This window comes from Indicator indicator, chromosome 15 (assembly GCF_027791375.1).
Source record: "Indicator indicator isolate 239-I01 chromosome 15, UM_Iind_1.1, whole genome shotgun sequence".
NCBI lineage: Eukaryota > Metazoa > Chordata > Aves > Piciformes > Indicatoridae > Indicator > Indicator indicator.
In genome coordinates this window covers 18,135,263-18,142,814 of record NC_072024.1, presented here as the reverse complement: position 1 = coordinate 18,142,814, position 7,552 = coordinate 18,135,263, and the positions used below count along the sequence as shown (strand labels likewise).

The 7,552-nt window shown below is 43.9% G+C and overlaps 1 protein-coding gene across 1 annotated transcript in view; it reads left to right on the top strand.

The window, feature by feature from the left end:
- The first annotated feature begins 284 nt into the window (after positions 1–284).
- Positions 285–7,552, top strand: part of PFKFB4 (6-phosphofructo-2-kinase/fructose-2,6-biphosphatase 4) — a 56,069-nt gene continuing 48,801 nt past the window's right edge. The window contains exon 1 of the mRNA XM_054387427.1: positions 285–307. The gene's annotated coding sequence lies outside the window, so the exon portion shown is untranslated. The remainder of the gene's footprint in view (positions 308–7,552) is intronic.

Sequence of the window (7,552 nt, the reverse complement as noted above, 5' to 3'; positions counted from 1 at the left end):
TCTCCCAAGGCCCGCACCCTTCCCGCGGCTGCCGGCACGGGCGGAGCGGCGCTGCCCGGTGGGGCGGGGGCTGCCCGGGGCCGGTCCCCGCCGCCCCGCCCCGCACGGGGCGCGCACACCCGCGGGCACCTCCGCGGGGTACCGCGGTCACCAGGACCCGCTGCTGCCGCCGCCTTTGCTGTTGTCCGCGGCTTCACCGCGGTCGCGCATCGCCGGGCCGGGCCGTCCTCCGCCGGAGTCGAGGCGCCGCCGCAGATGTGGGGCTGCCGCCGCGGCAGCCGCTGCTCGCAGGGCCGGCACTGCCGAGGTAGGAGCCCCGGCCGCAGTGGCCTCCCTCCCGTCGCCTCCCCGCCCGCAGCAGGGCCGCTGGGCCGGGGCTGGGGGCCCGTTCCCAGTCGTGGCTACACAGCTCGATGTGCCCCCCAGCCCCCGACCCCGGAGAGTCCCACGTGTGTCGCGGTGCGCCGGGGAAATGCTCGAAGCGGGGAGGTCGTGTGTTTGGGACACCTTGCTGTGCATTTTCCCTTCCAGCCCCACCACGCTGTAAAAGGGTGACCGTCATCTCGAAGACTTGGGAGGTGGGAAATGGGAATTGCTGGGGAATAGTCCAATGCAGAGTAAGGTTTGGGAGTTGTGGCCTGGAAGGAGGCAATCGTAGTGTGCCAGTGGCTGTTTGCTTTCCGAGTTATTTTTAGCAATCGCTGTGCCGTGAAGGATTTGTGTTTTAACTGTCTGTGGGAAAGTGTATTTATTTTGCATTGTGTTCCTCCAAGTGTTGATGCTTTCCATTGGCCAAGGAAGGCTGTAAAATCAGTGGTTTTGGTAAACGCTGTTCCAACCAGTTAGTTGGTCTTCCCCTGTTCCTGATCATAACATCATAAAAAAATGTAATCTGCATCTTTGTCATCTTGCTCTGTGAGATTTGGCTCTTTGGAGCCTTCCTTAGAAAGGGCTGTCCCTGAGGGCTGAGTGGTCTGTCATGTTTTTTAAGTGCTTTGTGTAATACAGGATGACAGCTGTGATGCAAGTGCACCAAAACTTTTGAATGTAGGCTCAGTCTTGGTTAGGCTTGGGTGTTTTTCTGCTTTCCAGGAAACTTGTGTAATATAGGCTGGAAGATAAACCTGGCAGCTTCTTGCTGGGAGATAGAGGCAGAAGCCGTGTGGTGTTGTGCGCAGTTTTATTAACAGTACTGGGGAGCCTCGGCCTGGCATCCTGAGCTGCTTGGTGCCATAGAAAATTGGGTGCCATTGAGTGTAGAGTGGCTGTGATTCCTTCCTGGTGACTCAGAGGATTGCTCTTGTTTACAGCCATAGCTTTGCTTCTGCTGGGTTTAGGCAGCTGCCAGCTTCATCCATGTCTGACTCCAACCCAGGGTGTGAAAACAGATTTCAGTAAGGTTGGTGGTTTTCAAAGTGGGGGGACCCTGATTCAGCTGTTGAAATGCAGCGGTGGGCCACCACTTATCCATGGCTGAGCTGAAAACCCTTCATTGTTCCTGAAGGCATTCACATGATGCTTGTGCTGGTGTCTTCAAGGAGCAGTGATTTGTTGTTTGTGTTGGGGAGCTGCTGAAATGGATACCACTCTGCTCCTCATTCTCAACACTTTGTAGTCTGGCTCAGTGTTGACTGTAGCAGGTCCTGTTGTGTGGCAATTTGGAGTGTGGGGAATAAAAAAAAAAACTTGCAAAGAACTTGAAGACTTTATTTTTTAAATGTTTAAAAACATTAATTCTGAATTAAAGATTTTGTATTGCTAAATGTCAAACTGTTTAACATTAGGCTAAACTGTACTAGGTCAAGTACAGCTTGGAGTGATCCTATAAAGGGTCAGCTGGTTTTGTGGTGCTCTGCATAGGGATGAAGATGGGACTGAATAAATATGAGTTGTGGGATTCCTGGGGCTTATCCAATATGTTGTGGAGCAGTTTGCAAAGTTTCCAGTAAGTTTGCTTAATGTGGCTCTTACTCAGCTGTGAGGCACTCCCATAATTATGGCTGCAATTAAAAGCAGTAATACCCATTTGCATAAGGTGCCAGTCCTCTTAAAATGTCGCATCATCTAATGAGAGTATTCGTGTAGAGATAGTTATGCAGGACAAGGGCCCAAAGCTGAGAGCTTTCCGGGGAGGATTTTGTTTCAGAACTTTTTTGAGGTCACTTAAAGGAAGTGTTTGCTTTGAAATAGAACATTTTGTTACCAGAACTGATTAAGTTATAAATATGATGCGTACCAGTAGTAGGATGTTGTTGAATTAAGTGCTCTTAGCACGTTTTTTTTTTTTAATGTATCATCCATCTAATTTGAAAAATAAAAAAAACAACAAACCAGCCTGGTTACATCAGTATTTTTCTCAGTGTGATTGTGTCAGTGTTCCTTCTGCTCTTATGAGTAAGAGATTTGGTAAATCCAACTAGTGGATGATAGCTAATTGCTGATGAAGTGCTACGGATGTGTTCTCAATTACTCACTGAAGTTGCATGGTTTCCTTGGGGCTTAACCTCAGCGTGTAATGACCATATTTTTTTTTTCCTTTGAGAGGGGTATAAATTTTAGACTTTAAATGTTGGAGAACATCATACATTTGGGGAACATTGCAGCTTTCTTCTGAAGGAAATGACCTGGTGGAATACTCTCTCCTCACTCCATGTGTTTTGTTCTGTTTAATTTCTCTTTTGTTTGTTTGTTTGAGTTTACTTTATATAACGTAACCTTGTGTCCATACAACCTGAGTGGGGTGGGTCCTTGGGGACAGTCTCAAGAGGAGCACAGTAAAAAGGGTAAAAGTTCTCTAAATACTGCTGAGGAAACACCAGCCATGGGTCTGAGAAGTGCTCTGTTCTGTGAATATACTCTAATTTTCCCCAGAAACCTTTTTTTTTTCCCATTTAAAATCAAATAACTAGGCTGTTAATCTTTTGTCACAGACTTAGTACTTGACTTGCAGTCTCCAAGAGTGTAAGTAATTAAATTGCATGAGAGAATAAAACAGAATGATGACCTTCCAAACCCACTAGTCTGTCTAGTTGGCTTCTTCCAATGGCTAAAAATAATTGAAGTTGATTCCAGGTTTTACTTGAATTTTGTCAGGTGCCCCAAGTGAGGATATGGGAAAGAGTCCCATGCTGTTGCACACAGGTTACTTTCAGAGGCAGTGGATTGATTTCAGGCATGACTTGTTTGTGCAAGGGAGCCCTAGCCTGGCTGATGCTGACAAGATACCACATGGGGCCAGGTTGGCTAATAACCAGGTTTGTTCTTGGGTGTCTGCCAAAACCTGGCCCTGCACATTGTAATCACATGCTAATTGTGAATAGCAATCTCCAGATGTACTTAATGTATTACTTGGTGATGTACTGACCTTGTAACTGTCCCGTGGTGCTGTGTGCAAAGTGGCTGGTTTTGAGTAAAATCACTGTAGCATGGTGGGACTTTGCACTTGCAAAGACAAGAAGTACTTGTGTTTGTGTACAAAATGTAGGAGCTTAGGTGTGCTGTGGTAACAATGCAGTTGTGAGTGCTGCCATGGTTGTGTTTTCTGTATATTAAACCAACTCATCTCTCATCTGAGAAGCTGATGGAAGGGGGGCTCTTTGGGTCTTGGCATTTGCAGCATTTTAGGATCCAAAGTAATGCACTGGAATTAATCCTGAAGTTTTGAAGTGTGCAGCTGCCATGGTAGATCCTGAAGGCAAACGATGAGTCTCCTAATTGCAATGACTTTTATTCACGTGATGAATAGAAGGGATGGGGATGTTTTGTCATGTTTTCTTAATAAAATGGGATGGATTTGTCACAAGTGCCCTTGTGGAAATAATGTGCCTGTTACAGCTTTAAATTTCTATGTGTTGGTGTAATTTCAGCACGACTAGTCACTAAGCTATCCCAAATGACTGTAGCATTAGTTTTCAGATGATTCATTAAGTTATTATCTTGTTTACAGGCTGTGCACATGTAGAAAAAGGTAGGAAAGGGTAAATCAGAATGGGTGTAAGTTCACATCTTCCTCTTCTACTCTAAAGTTGACCACCTGCCTTGTTCCCAAATAATTATTTTTCTGAGTGTGAATTTCATTCTCTTTCTGTACAGTGTCATGTCTGTGTCATGGCTTAAGATACGGCTTCACACATGTTGTATTTTGACACCAGCAATGGCTGGGCTGCGGGGAGAACTTACGCAATCCGGGCTCCCTGGCAGCTGTTCTCCCCTGAATTATAGTCACAACATGCCCCCCCCCCCCAGTCGTGAGGTTGGTGCATGTCACTAAAGTGGTATTTAAAAGCAACTTAGCTGTGCTATTTCTGCCTTGTTTGGAAAAGCCACTTGTGATGTTGACATCTTTTGCAGTGGATTCACATGTGAATGATTTCTCCATCTGCAGAGAGCAGGGCTTTTAATTGGGTTAGTCAGCACTGGAACTGCAGAGGCTTGATTTTTGTCCTGCATATGTTTTGGGTGCATAAATGGGAAAGTTTGCTTGAACAGCAAGAAACCCCAATGACTGGATTACATACAGTTTGTCTCTCAGTGGGTAGTTTAAATCAAATGATGCAAGGAACAAAATATTTGTGATTATTATAGTTAAAAGCTTCCGTATGACTACATACACCCCTTCTAATCAAGGAGCACAACAAATACAAGTTACTTTAATGCATCTGAGACTGCTTCTGACAAATTCTTGCTGCCACAACAATATTTGCATTTAAGGCTGGCTTCTTCTTCTTCTTATTCAGTTTTCTTTTATGATCACATATCCCTGGAAATCTAATTGATATTCTCATGGGAACCCCATGGATATTCTTAAGCACCAAGCTCTGCAACATTTACCTTTTGCAATAAGGAAGAAAAAATAGAAGGGCTTTGTAGTTTTTCTACAATCAATATGAAACTCTTTTCCATAAAACAATAAGATTTCAGGGGTTCATGACCTCTTGTAACAAAAAAAAAAAAATCAGATGACTTGTGAGGGGCAGACTCAGGGGAAGGAAAAGGAGGAAGAAAGCAGCGAGGCAGCCCAAGCTGTGGAGGAAACAAGCACTTCTGTAACAGCTGTAGTCATTACTGATTTTTGGTAGGAGATAGATCTAGCTACCTCTTTTTTTGTTGTTGTTGTTTCCTAACAGATGCTCTGTTTGGGGATTAGAATATGGGAGCTTAAAACTCAAGCAGTTCTGGAAGAGATGTCTCCCCTGGATTTATGTCTTGAAGTTGCAATTGATTTTGCTTCTTCAGTTTGTGTCAGTTCCCAGGACTTGGGCTTATCTTGTGCCTGATGGGACATGTCTAAGTACTTCATGTAGTGGGAGCATTGGCAGGGCAGCTCTTCTCTCTTGGTAGCCAGGTTTCACTAAAATGTAGGAGAGTGATGTTTCTGAGACCTCTGTCCTGTGTCAGATGAGCTTCAAATCAGTCAGTGACTACAGATGTCCTTGATACAGTGAGGGGGTGACCTGGGGAGGACATAGACAATCCAGTGTGCAGTGGCTGAAGCCAGCAACCCTGGACAGCTGGTGTTTCACCAGTGGGAGGCAAGTGTGAGGGTTGGTGTGCTTATTTGCTTTCAATTTTTGTTTGTTTTTGTTTTCCATCTTCATAACCCTTGTATGGTCTTCTTTCAATTAATACTTACATTTACATTTGTATATTTGCCCATTTTGGTGCCAGAGGCTCTCACATATGCTGTATGTGATGGCAAGTGGCATCCTCTGCACACTGCAATAATTTTTATTATTTTTTTCTTTTGTGCTGAAACAAAATTGTTTTTGTAATTAGGGGGTTTATTAAAAAAAAAATAGAGGAGCTTTCTGTGGTAATATTACACTGATGACTCTGAGTTGGCAGATTGTTCCCCTTGCAGGGGGGGGGGGGGAATTTGTAGCATTTGTGTTGTTTAGCCTGTCTGTACTCCATGAATTAGATTATTTTGGCTGTTGTAATTTTATTATTCTTATTAAGCTTCCTCATCTATATATTTGTGCTGTTAGTCTCAGGAAGCTGATAAGCCATGTAGCTGTACTGGCAAAATAGGCAGAAATGGGGAGAAATCTGCCCTGGAGGCGATGAAGACTTGAGATTCACCTGCAGTGTGGATCTTCGTATGTCTGACCTGTATGTTTTTTTTTCCCTCCAGTGCTAGGTTTTAGTCTATATAACAGCATTTCAGTTTGCCAAATAAAGATTAATTTTGGTGGTGGTGTGAATTCTTTCATCGATAGCTTCTGAGAAGCTTTGCCCTAGTTTGCTAGTGTTTTTATCTGGATGAATACACTCCTTTTTCATAAAGCTTAAGACTGTTTCCAGAGGCAGCTGGCATCACATATGCTGTGAGGTTTTTTCCTCCTTGTGTCAGTTTCCCATGTTGACTTTTCAGAGGGATTTATTCTTTATTTTTGAAAACCTGCTTTCCTCTCTCTGTTGCCTATCAGACATGCATGAAACCAAGTAAAACTGTAAGTACGTGTAGAGAACTTTGGCCCCAGTCACTGCCCCATTAACTCTTTTTGCTCTTGCTTCCATGGGCTTTTTCCTGAATCAGCTCCTTATCCCATATGGTAATGCATGCTGGAATACTGTATTCTCTCGACCTTTCACTCCTGTCGCCCCGCTTTTTTTTGTTTGTTCTAGCTCTTGGCCAAGCCTAGCCCCTGTTACAAGATGGAGTTGTACAGCCTCCATTTCAGCTTCTCCTGTGCTGAGTCCATTTTGACTGCTTCTATTTATATGTTATTTATGTCTCTGAAATGTTTGAAGAGCCTTGTTTTATTCTCCATGACCTCTCTGCACAGTCACTGCTGCGTCTAAGATCTTGTTTTTCTTTCTTTCATGATATTCTTCCCTGGCTCCCCATCCAGGGTTTCCTCCTCTTCCACAATTTGACCTTGTCTTGCTCTTGTTTCCCCGTGCCTTATTTCAAGGCGTTCACATGGCTTCAGCTTCTATTATGTGCTGATGACTCACAGGTACACTTTATACCCCTGATGGTTTCTCATCCAGTCCAGCCCCTCTCTTCCTCCCCGCCTTTTCCTCTTTGATTCCTCTATCATAAATCATTCAGTATTTCAATCCCCAATGCCCGGATCATGGTTCCCAAGTTCTCTTTATCGCTTGTCTTTTAAAATGCTGCTGTCTGACAGGTAGCTTCATCTCAAAGTCTCCGTGATTTTTTAAAAAAATTCACTTGTTTTCCTTCATGCATTTCAATCGCATGCAAATTCAATGTACTCTTTATTGTCAATATATTTATCCTTTTCTAGCTCAGCTCATCAGACAGCTCTCCTAATGCATGCAATAATAAGGTTTTACAGATGTTTCATGGCTGTCCTTAGAAATTCTATCTCTGAAGTCATTTGGTTGTAAAGATACAGTGTTAAGCATTTCAGTTTCACTCTGAGAAGGCAACTGCCCTTCTTTTGCCATTTTCATATGTAGGAGCCCAGATGTAGCTGTTATAAACAAGTGGGATTTATGGCATCCGAGCTGAATGGAAGGATAAAGGACACATACACATCATAAATGGTACATATCTAACAAAGCGAGCTCTAAGTGAGCA